Here is a 12,701-nt window from a genome sequence, read left to right on the forward strand (position 1 = left end):
TGAAAATCCTTCAATATTTGTTGAATAAAATAAATGAATTAGAAACTGAGGAGCCCTGAGACTTCCCTGGTGGCTCAGTGGATAAGACTCCATGCTCCCAATGCAGGGGGCCCGGGTTCTATCCCTGGTCAGGGAACTAGATCCCGCATACATACCACAACTAAGAGTTCACATGCCGCAACTAAAGTGGCGGCAAGCTGCAACTAAGGAGCCCGCCTGCCGCAACAAAGGAGCTGGCAAGCCACAACTAAGGAGCCCTGGAGCTACAACTAAGGAGCCCACCTGGCACAACTAAGACCTAGCACAATCAAATAAATAAATAAATATTTTAAAAAAGAAAGAAACTAGGGAGCCATATTAACACATTTAGAGTATAGGCATTTATTAATTAGAATGAATCAAATAGCTACTGAGAATTGTCATGCCCACGCAACATCTAAATAATAATCTTAACTATGCTCAAATGAGAGGAATCCAATGCAATAATGAATTTTTGGGAGAAGTATTAGCAGGTTTACTTTTAAACTAATAATAACAAATTGGACATACAGTATAATAAACTACTTAGCATTGTTATATGCTAATAATTTTTTAAATTTACCAATGATTTTATGAGTGATTTCTTTTGGATACTCTTCATATATTCCGTTCTTTTTTCTAACCTCATAAATTAACTTCATAACAGGAAGTCTGTGTGGGCTGGAGCTAGGCAAGAGCACAAGCACAAGGAGGAAAGTGAGCACTGAGGCCACTAGATCCCTTGGGGCCACAGGGCATCCTGGACCAGATCCCTGTGGCCCAGAGTTTCCAATCTGAGACCACTTGCATGAAGCCAGAACCCTGGGAAAACTGAAAAACAACGCACCTAACTGCTGACTCCACTTGAATGAGGATGGAGGAAAACTTAAAAACATTTCCCCTGTTAATTTGAAGTCCACTGACCTGCCTTTGGTTTGGAACCTGGATCTGCAGTGTTGGTGTGGGCCTCAGTACACAAGCTGAAAATCGGAATATAAAGTAGACCTGGGTCTGTAGTGCTCACAGATACCTGAAAGAAGTACAAATCCCACAAAAGTACAATTTAGACTGACAGCTAGGTTATCAACAGAATACAGTGAAATGCCCTCAATATGTTCAGGGAAAATAGTGGTCCATCTAGAATTGTTTACACAGGTAAAATATTTTTCGAGAACGAGAAAAAAATACAAATGAAGAGAAACTGAAAGAGTTTACTTTTAAATGACCCTCACTAAAATAACTTCTGCTTCAAAAAGAAGGAAACTGGTCCCATAAAGAAGGTCTGAAATCCATCAAGGAAGAGAAAGTAAGGAATATAAGGATAATCTAAATATACTCTGTGTAAAATACTAAATAAGGTTTAATTTGTAGGTTATAAAAGCTAGAAGTTTTAAAAATTGGACAATTGCAAATGTACTCTGAGAGGGTTTATGGGAAATAAAGTATTCTAAGGCCTTTGGATTTGAGGGGAAGAAAGTAAAGATTTTATTAACCTTAGGACTTATATATGAATGCTCAAACTGTATGAGTAGCTATTAAAATAATATAATGTAAGACATAGTTTCCTAATCATAAAGGAGAAGAAAATTAAAAACTTTAATCATTTCATAAGGACTCAGAAGGGAGGGGAATAGGGAAAGAAGAAACACAGGAAAAGCAAGACATACAGAAGGTTCAATAATACTAATAACCAAGCCTTATACAGTATTTTTTATTTGCCAGTGTTTGAAACATGTTTAAATATACCAATTCATTTAATAATCACAAACTTTTGAGCACCTACTATTATTATTATTATTTGTATTTTACAGATACAAACCTTAGAAGAAGAGAAATTAAATAACTGTCCAAGAGAGGAGGCAAGATTCAATCCCAGGCAGTCTGTCTCAAGAGGCAGTGCTTTTAAATACCACCAAAACACAGAATTTAGAAATAAGTATCATTATATCAAAACTTCAAATAAACCTACCAACTGAAGTTGTCAGTAGTCTAGCAAAGACTGTCGTACTGAATTGGAAAAAAAATCCATCTATTTGGAAGAGACATCTAAAATAACATAAGATTCATATGTTTTACAACCACCAATAGTTTGTTCCTTTTTACTGGTGAATATTTAATTGTATGCTTATACCACAATTTGTTTTTCCATATTATTTGATGGACATTGAGTTGTCTCCCATTTGGGGCTATCATGAGTAAAACTTCTGTGAACATGTCTCTATAAATATTTTTGTGGACATATGTTTTAATGTCTTTGGGGTAAACACCTAAGAGTAAGAAACTGGTAAACAATTCTGCAGAATAGTTGTACTATTTTGCAAATCCATCAGCAATATATAAGAATTTTATTTGCTCCACATCCTTGCCAAATCTTGTTATTTTAGGATTTTTAATTTTACTTACTTTGGTGTGTGTAAAGTCTCATTGTGATTTTAATTTGCATTTCTCTGAAAACTAATAATGTCAAGCAGCTTTCCATCTGCTTGTGGCTCATGTATCTAACATTGTGAAGTGTCTGCTTCAATCTTTTGCCTATATTCAATTGTCCTATCATCATCATCATCATTATCAATATTATTATTTTCATGTAGCTGTAAAAATGCTTTATACCTTTTGGATACAAGTCTGTGTAAGATATATGTAGTATTACAAATACTATATCTCACTTGTATTTTACTTTTCATATTCAGTTAAGAATACTGAATTTCTGAAGAGCAGATATTTAAATTTTTTCCTCTGCACATAAAAATTTTAAGGAATCTAGAAAAACCCTATTACAATTAATGAGTGCATTTAGCAAGATGGCAGGCTACGATGCAATGCCAATATACAAAAATCAACTGCAGTTACATATACTGGCAACAAATAATCAGAAAATTAAAACTTTAAATATACCTTGTATAAGAGCACCAAAATATATAATATTTACCGATAAATTCAACAAAAGATGTGGGAAATGTTCACACTGGAAACTATAAACCTTGCTGTGAGAATATATTACAGTTCTAAATAAATGGTGATGTATATACCCTTGTTCATGGATTGGAAAATCAATATTTTTAAGATGTAAACTTTTCTCAAATTGATCTATAGAATCAATGCAATACCAATCAAAACACCAGCAGGATTTTTGTGGAGACTAGCAAATTGATTCTAATATTTCAATGGAAATCAAACAAACATGGACTAGCTAAAATCACATTTTTAATAATATAAAAAGTAACTAGGATTTCCATCTTAATTTTATTTATGAAAACTTCATTTAGTATATCTACTATGGAACAACATTCTTTGATTAAAACTAATTAAAAACTGTTTTATGGAAACTCTATAGAGCTATGTTCTTAGATGAAACACTAACTTGCATAGAAGTTCAAGCAGCTGATAACTGAAAACTGCATAACTTACAGATGATTTTGCTGAAGCCAAATCACAACAAGAAATTATACTTTTGTGTAAATTAAAAATTTTTTGATTAACAATTTTGTATTATTTTATGGTCAGTTTTGACATTAGGTTCTGCTTCATAATATCTTCAACAATGTAATTTCATTATCAAAAATTATATACAGGGGACTTCCCTGGTGGTCCAGTGGTTAAGAATCTGCCTTCCAATGCAGGAGACTTGGGTTCAATCCCTGGTCTGAGAACTAAGATCCCACATGCACGGGGCAACTAAGCCTGCGCGCCGCAACTACTGAGCACACGGGTCACAACTACTGAGGACACAGGCCACAACTAGAGAGCCCACGTGTCACAAGTAGAAAGAAGCCCATGTGCCGCAGAGTGCTCGCGCCACAACAGAGGATGCTGCATGCCACGACAAAGATCCCACATACCACAACTAAGACCCGACACAGCCAAAAATATAAATATAAATAAACAACACCAAGAAAGGTTTAAAGAAAAAAAATTATATACAGCTTGTGAAGCCAAAAAAGAACTTTCTGTTGTACACAGAGGAGTCCAAGTTAGGCTTACACGGGGTCCAAATTTACATGCCATGCTGCTGCTGGGACTGATGGTACAATTCAGAAGGATATGAAAAGAGATTAGAGGCAATGAGTGCTTTTCCTTTGCTCAGTGTCATTGATCAAATAATGTGTCTGTGCCCATATAACAGGCCTGAGAAAATACTGTAGCTTTATTAGTGGTAACTTTCCAGAATCAATAACTTTTCTAATGAATATAAAAGCCTGGGTGCCTTGCAGTCCACATTCATGCAACTGGATTGCTTGTTGTAATCAAGCACTGGAATTAATGTTCTGATGTGATAAAATAAGTGTTTAGTAATTTAGTCCTCAACTGCTTCTGGCATTTCAGCTCTTTGTTGGCATATAAAGCAGAAATTTCTCCTGTAGTAAAAAGTAATTTATTGCTTTTTTTTTAATCACCTGCGATAAATAGGCTACTGGCCTTGCAAGCTTTTCTATTCAAACGTTGCTGGACAGAGGTTGGCTCACATCAACCTTAGCAAATTGAAATGCAATCCAGATCAACAGGCGTTTTATTCAGTTTGGTGCTGGAATGGAAATAATCATCACATTTTATAATAAGCATGTCTAATTTCAATTTTCATACTATGTATTTATTCTGTATAATCAAGCATAACTGCTGGTCTTGTTTCTCTGAATTGACGAATGCATTCCGTACATGTGCAATAAGCAGGTCACTGTTTTGGAAGCAGTGGGGGAAGAGTGTGCCTAGACCTAACAATGAAAAGTTGAGAAATGTCTACCTAGAAACTTGTAAATGTTCCTACGAGTCCAAACAATTATATTTGCTCACTGTCTACATAAATAACAAAAAAGTACGCATAACGATGTATCATTTTTTTTTACATAGCAATGAGTCTGTCTTTATGAAATATTTCCAACTGAGAAAAACATAAAAGCCTATGAATAAGATTAACTAGCTCTTGGCTAAAATATCCTATGATGAGCTGTCAGTACTGAAGTGGTTAAATAGACTGTGTCAGTTACCTTTTGCTGTGTAACAAACCATCCTAACTTTACTGGTTTAACACAACAGCTATTTATTTAGCTCATTATTCTGTGAGTAGACAATTTGGGCTGGACTCTGCTGGGAAGTTCAGTTCTCAGGTAGACTTATCTAAGCATCTGTGATAACCTTGGTCAGCTTGTGGGTCAGCTGAGATAGCCTGGCCTCTCAGATATCTGATGGATAATCAACTGTTATTTGGGTGTCTTTCATCCTCCAGAGGGCTGATCTGGGCTTATCTGCTTAGTGATCTAGGGCTCCAAGAGCAGCAATAAACAAGCCTTAATGCACAAGCATTTTTCAAGTCTCTGCATGCATCATATTTACTAATGACTCATTTGTCAAAGCCATCAGATATCCAAACCTACAGTCTGCGTGAGAGGGCACTGCCAAAGTGCATGGATATAGGGGTGTGAACAAATTGAGCCGTTGCTGCAGTCAATCTACCATGTGCCTTGATTGAAGCACTGGCTCAGATACCTGGTCTTTTAGCACTCGGCCTGCTTATCAATAATTGGATGCACCACTTTCTCATTTCTACAGAGCTGAGCTTCACTTCTGAAGATTTAAGTATCTTTTCACCTAATCTTTGAGAACAAAATAAAGTAGGAGCCTTTACGAAAGTAAGCTATTTCAGTGACTTTGCTATAATTTAAAAGTTTCAAAATATTTCCAATACATTAATTTTAGATTTTCAGTTTATTTCTTTACAACTATTTATTCTAGTTCTGGATTTACATTACTGTCCAAGATTTTCTAAAATGTCATTGAATACATTTGCAACACTCGAAAACATTTTTAAAGTGCCCATTCTATTTGAAATGGCAATCCCAAATTCTGTAATTCCTATCCTCTGTACCTTTTGCTGTATTCTTCCAGTAACACTGAACCCCCTCTAAAATTCTCTTTATTTTATATTGTGTTTATCGTCTGTTTTCCCCACCTTATAATGTATGTTACTCACATATCCCAAAGTCTGAAATGAGCCATCCCATGATTAGGCGCGCAATAAATGTTTTCAAAATTAATTGCACTGCTGAACTCTGCCAGAACACCACACACAAAGCAGGTGGACTCAACATTCACTCTGAAGTTTAACTGGGGTTGGATAGAGTCAGGCTTGGTGACTCAGGAGCCCATGCAGACAGCTGTCATCCTCTCGGGGAGTCTTGCTCACTATCCTCTTCCAAAGAAATATAAAAACAGATATAGCTATAAAAGTTCTAAGGTAAAGGAAATTCAGAGTATGTGTGTGTGTCTGTGTATGAATATAAATATGTGTGTGTATATATATATATATTTATATATTTGTTTATATATGCAGAAAAGACATTTGTAGAGGAAATTCCTCTATTACTGTTTTATAATTCACTTCATCCTCTCAATTATACCCCATCCATGAAACAGCATAAAAAATTAAATGTCTAACCTGGTTGAAACTGACATTAGATCCAATAATTTAAAGAGTCTTCGTGTTAATATTTTGAGATAACAGCTTCATATCCAGCCATATAGCACAGTGATTAAACACACTACATCCAAATAGCCTAGTGTATAAGCTCTGTTTCTCTGTTTAGTAGTGTAATTTGGGGTAAGTCTCACCATTTTAAAAAATGCATTCCCCAAGTTCTTCATATTGTTGTGAAGATTAAATAAGTATTTAAATATAAAGCACATAAAGCAATGTCTACATATATCTGTGACAAAGGCTTAAAGGGCAAAGTAGACCCTCGTTGCCCACCCACACAGCCCCTCCCTCCTTTTTTAAAAAATTTATTTTATTTATTTATCTATCTATCTATTTATTTATTTATGGCTGTGTTGGGTCTTCATTGCTGTGGTAAGTCTTCATTGTGGGCTTTCTCTGGTTGCGGCGAGCGGGGGCTACTTTTTGTTGCGGTGTGCAGGTTTCTCATTGTGGTGGCTTCTCTCGTTGTGGAGCACGGGCTCTAGGCTCGCGGGCTTCAGTAGTTGTGGCTCGTGGGCTCTAGAGCACAGGCTCAGTAGTTGTGGCACATGGGCTTAGTTGCTCCACAGCATGTGGGATCTTCCCAGACCAGGGCTTGAACCCGTGACCCCTGCACTGGCAGGTGGATTGTTAACCACTGCACTACCAGGGAAGCCCCTCTTTTTTTTTTTAATTAATTTTTATCGGAGTATAGTTTACAACGTTGTGTTAGTTTCTACTGTACAGGAAAGTGAATCAGCTATACATATACATATATCCCCTCTTTTTTGGATTTCCTTGCCATTTAGGTCACCACACAGCACCGAGTAGAGTTCCCTGTGCTATACAGTAGGTTCTCATTAGTTGTCAATTTTATACATAGTATCAATAGTGTATACATGTCCCACTTAACTATGGGGTCTACCTCACATGGTGCTAGAACCCTAAAGAGCAGATCCTCAAAAGTGTCACATCTCCTGAGTCTCCTCTGTGCTTTGCATTCCCTCAACTTAGCAGACCCTCCTCTTGCTTTTCATCACGTGGGCGGGAGTCCAGGGAAGGGACAGGAGGACACGTGCTTGACTGACTGCCTCTCCGGCCTGTCTCATTTTCCTGGCTTTCCTCTCCTTGTCTCCATCCTCCAGGATTAGAAAGGAGTTGCCTCTCCCCCATTCTCATTGATCATATCCTCCTTCTACACAGAACAACAAACCTAAAACTTAACCATCATGGTGGAAAAAGCTTTTCCACATTGAGCAGTAAATTCTATCATTTCCATGACTGCAATCATCCATACTAAGGAAGTGTAGGAAATTCTTTCTCACAGAGTCTGGCTTTCAAATCTGTTGTTTGAATGCAAAATTTTATTTTGAATGTGAGAAGTTAAATTTTATCTAACTTTTTTAACTTAGCATGCCTTCTGTAATAAATAATAATCTCTCCTTATGCCGTCAGATCCCTTGGGTATTTAAGCAGGAAGTAATATATTTGAGACACTCAAAGAAAAATTGATATTTTTCAAACTATCCCAAATTTTTCACACTTATTAATATTGCATAGACTTTTCCTTTGTATGATGCTTTCTGTAAACAAAAATAACTGTTTCAAAGAATCAAAAACTTCTGACTAAGAGTTAAAATGATAATAAAATTCTATGCTGTACTGAGGGCAATAAATAACTTTATTAGAACCTTGTTCTACATTACTGAATAATCAGTAGGCTGGAAGATAAGTTAGACACGAGATCATCCATGAGAGTTTAATTAAAGGTCCCTATTATTAGGTGGTCTTGCCTATAAAACAATTTCAAGGCATGTGTAGCGGACTGAAATTGAATCCCCCCAAAATATGTCCATGTGCAAATCCCTAGAAAATGTGAAAGCCACCTTATTTGGAAAAAGGGTCTTTGCGGATGTAATTAAGTTAAGGATCTTGAGATGAGACCATTCTGGATGACCTCCTGTCTAAATCCAATGACAAGTGTCCTTGTAAGAGACAGAAGAGGAGACACACAAAGGAGGAGGCCATGTGACGACAAAGGCATAGATGAGAGGGAGCAACCACGAGCCAGGGAATGTCAACAACCACCCGAAGCTGGAAGAGGCAAAGGACAAAATCGCCCCTAGAGCCTCGGGAGGGGGCACAGCCTGGCCAACATGCTGAATTCACATTTCTGGCCTTCAGAACTGTGAGAGAATACATTTCTGTTGTTTCAAACCACTTAGTCTGTAGTAATTTGATACAGCAGCCACAGGAAGCGAAAATGAGCATGAAAATGAGATTAACTGATAACGAGACCATACTGTAACTCTTCATCTAGATTGGAAAGTATTTGGTGGAAAGATTCAGTCTTGTGTTCAAATCCAAGCCCTGCCATTCACTAGATGTGTGCCCTTGACCAAATTTCTTAAACTTTCGAGGTTAAATTTTTAATACGTAAAAAAGGAATAATGATAATATCTATGCTAGTTGATTGTCATAAATATCATAAATATAAAGATAATATAAATCACTTAGCACAGGCCTCATAATAAGAATGTAATAAGTGAAAGTTGTTATTACACAACTTCTATTAGCAATAAATTCTTGACAACTTTGTCTCCTTACCTGTTAAGGATAATAAACAACTTGTATGATTTGGGTGAGGATGAAATTATATGAGGGGCTAATTAAGCATTTTCTCATTTTATATGAAGTATTACATTCATTGTAGACATTAAATTTCCTTTTTCACCTTCAGGACAATGTTTTTTCTTTGTCCTACTGAATTGTTAGTGAAATATTTATTGTTATCTGCTGTAGTAAAATTATTTTTTTACACTGTATTCACTGGTCTTCCCATTATAATTACAAAATTATGAAATAAGCTTCCTCCTCTTCATATAATTTTATGTTAATGCAAACTGTACTTACACATAATAAACTGAATAAGAAAACATGATATATTTGGTCCCCATCAATATCTATTTGTAAAGTCATCATCAATACAGCCTAGTTTTAACAGGTTTCTTTTACACCACCTCCACAATTCTTTAGCTGCCTATATGTTTAGCTGACTATATATTCAGTAAACAAAATAGAAGTTGTCCCTGATATCTAAGACCTGTATACCACCATTCTCTGAAGCCGGTCTCTTAATGTCATTAGATCAAATGTATAACTTTTCTTGGGACTTGCTTTGATTCTTTGATTCTGATTTTTGCTCTATGCAATACGTATTCTTCAAAACTTATATCACGTCTCAAGCAAGCACTGTGCTAGGCACGAGAATAGAACAGTGGACAAAACAGACATGAAACCTGCCCTCAGAGCTTAGTCTATTGGAGAATCTGGGCAATTATATATAATGTTATAAATTTATGATAATAGCATACAAAATGCTATGGGATACTATGGCCACACATATAAGGGTTTCTGGGCTTGAACTTAAGGATTTAGGGAAGATTTTCCTAAGCCTATTACCCAAAATGAAGATCTAAAGGATGGATAGAAGTTATCCATGTGAAGCATGGGTTGTGGGCAGAAAGAAAGAATGTTCTAGACAAAAGTCCTTGATACAGGAGATAACACAGTGTGGTGTAGGAACTGAGAGTAGTCAGGGTGACTGGGACCCACGTATATATGTGTGTGAGTTTGAAACTAGAGTGAGGATAGACAAGAGGGCTTGAAGGAGTCAAGACTGATGAGTCTACATAAATAATATATGATATATAAAGTTTCATTTGAATTTTATAAATTTTGACTTGTTTTTACACATGTATGTGTGTGTACAAACATACACATACTCAGTTACTTCAGCTCCACAGGCTGGTTTTGGAAGAATATAATCCTTTAAAAGGAAGAAAACAAAACAAAAAAAAATTCATTAAGGCCAATCACAAAGAAACCTTGAGTCGAGAGGGTGTTCCAAAGCAGGACCTTACTTTTCCTCTTCTGCCTATACAGATCCACCATGAATAAGCATGAGGACTCATGTCCCACAGGACGCTGCCACTGTTCCCTGCCTCACCCACTCCATCTTCCCCTTAATTGTTTCCACTCCACTAACTGCCATGAAGGACCCCAGACACCTCCTGGTAGGGCACTAGGACCCCCAGACAGTTTTAGTGAACATGAGAGATCAGGGGTACCCTAATCCTGACTAGAGTCCAGGGGAACAGCAGGCCCTCTGGGACACCATGTGACTCAGGAATAACAGAGTAAACTGTGTGGTGTATCTAAGCTCTTGGGCCAAAGGTTCATGGAGACCTGTACCTGGGGGCCTAAGGCCCTAGAGAGCCAGGGAAAGAGCCAAATACTTCTGTTTGCCAAAAAGGGATGAAGAAGCAGCTAAAGAAAAGATATGGATATAAAAGGGGCTTGTGGTGAGAGCAGAGAAGAGGGGGCTCAGCGGGGAACTGGCAGCTGGGGAGACCAAACGAGAAAATGTCCATCTCTGCAGATGCCGATGTACAGAGATAGGACCATGACCAAGAAAACAGGCCCCTCCATCCTGCATACCTGGCATAAGAAATGCTTCCAAGAAGTTAGATTTGGTCCTGGAGAAAAAGGGTACTGAAATCGCCAAAGGAAACTCTTAATTAATGGACACCAAGTGTCTACTATCTGATGAAATGGGATTCTCAAAATAAAAATGACACTCAGCTGTAGAAGAAATAAACTGGCGTTTTCTTCATTCATGAAATTTGTCCAGAGAATTATATCTACTATACCAACCAATTATATCTACTATACCAACAAAGCCTTGGCTGGCCCCTTCACTCTGTTTTAACAAAGACCCCTCCCAGTGGAAGGAAGAAGGGAATAAGGACTGTAGGAGAGATGCATAAATACTGACCTGCCACATAAGGGCGTTTTGGTTAATGGGGGTGACTACTTTTGTGGCAATTATTGCAGATACTTTTTTGCATCATGTTCAAAAGCGTGTCTTGACTAGTCTGACGTGATGTGTTAGAAAAAAATAAAAACTAAACATGTCCCCTTCACACACACTTTTTCTTAAATCAACGAATGATAGAATAAAAATTACCTGTGATTAAACTCACTGTTTCACCAATGATAAGAAAGCATTTTCTTGAGAAAAATTAAAATCCTCCATTTTTTCTTTCTGCTAATTATTTGAATTAAACAGTTGGATCTGCTTTCTAAATTAAAGTCAACTAGAGTCATCAGTAGCTTTATTGATTACTTTTTCTTGAGTTTCATTATTGTTTTGAAGAACTTCTTTTTTAAAATATGTTATCAGAATTTGAGAGAAAATATTGATTTATTGTCTTGAAATATTCAAGCTAAAAATCCATTATTGAAACTATTTTAATCAAATGTTTGCAAGTTATATGTTGCTTGAATTTTCAAATGATATTTGCTTTAACAAAGGTTGATGTTAACAAAAGCATTAAAAGTTGACAGGCACTTTTAGTTTTTTTTTAAGACAATTAAATTGAATAACAAGTTTTGTTGAAAGAAAACATGCAAAATTGAATTAACTAAAAATGACAAGCATCCTGAAATTTATAGAGACTCACAAAGTAAGAAAAAAGCAAATGCACAGTGGTTATTATACATGTACATATTATGATATAAAACTGTGGTCTGTTTCCTAGTTTAAGTTCTGTTCAATTTCCCATTCCTTATTTATTCACACTTCTGAATAGAAGCAATAAAGTAAATCACAAGTATAAACTAAGTTTATTTTGCAAATAGTGTTTGGCAAGCAGTTGCTTTAGTGATGGCTGTGGCTGATCAATTTAATCAGATGTCAGAATCAATGAACCACAGGCAAATGAGGTGAACTGCAACCATGCAAAGCTGACCTGTAATCCAAGGCAAAGGTACGCTAAATGTGGGTGTTCGTTGCGTTAGCCTTCCATGACTTAACACTACCATCAGAGGGCCTATCCTTCTCTATTTGAAATCTACAGTTCTGAAACACCTCCAGAATATAAATGGCATGTGAAACTTTTACAGATTTGGCTCTGAATTATAGGGTATATAATCCAAACCCATTGGAACTTTCCCTTATAGAACCCCTCAAGGCTAAATGCTACCCAGATGCTTGCCAGTATGGTTACAGTGAGATTGTACAGAGAAGTTAGAGCCAAGAAATATAAAGGATAAAGACTAGCCACAACCGATCTGACGTAAGCACACAGTTCCAGATCGCACCAAGGTCAGCAAGTCAGACTGATTAATGGGTGTGAGCAGCTCAGAAGCAGTGGCAGTTCAAAGACAATAA

The 12,701-nt window shown here is 36.7% G+C and overlaps 1 long non-coding RNA gene across 1 annotated transcript in view; it reads right to left on the minus strand.

The window, feature by feature from the left end:
* Nucleotides 1–723: 723 nt before the first annotated feature.
* LOC125962809 (uncharacterized) overlaps nt 724–12,701 on the minus strand; it is a 150,790-nt gene continuing 138,812 nt past the window's right edge. Inside the window, exon 3 of the long non-coding RNA XR_007474554.1 lies at nt 724–1,048. This is a non-coding gene — a long non-coding RNA (uncharacterized LOC125962809). The remainder of the gene's footprint in view (nt 1,049–12,701) is intronic.

Source organism: Orcinus orca, chromosome 21 (genome assembly GCF_937001465.1).
Source record: "Orcinus orca chromosome 21, mOrcOrc1.1, whole genome shotgun sequence".
Classification (NCBI taxonomy): domain Eukaryota; kingdom Metazoa; phylum Chordata; class Mammalia; order Artiodactyla; family Delphinidae; genus Orcinus; species Orcinus orca.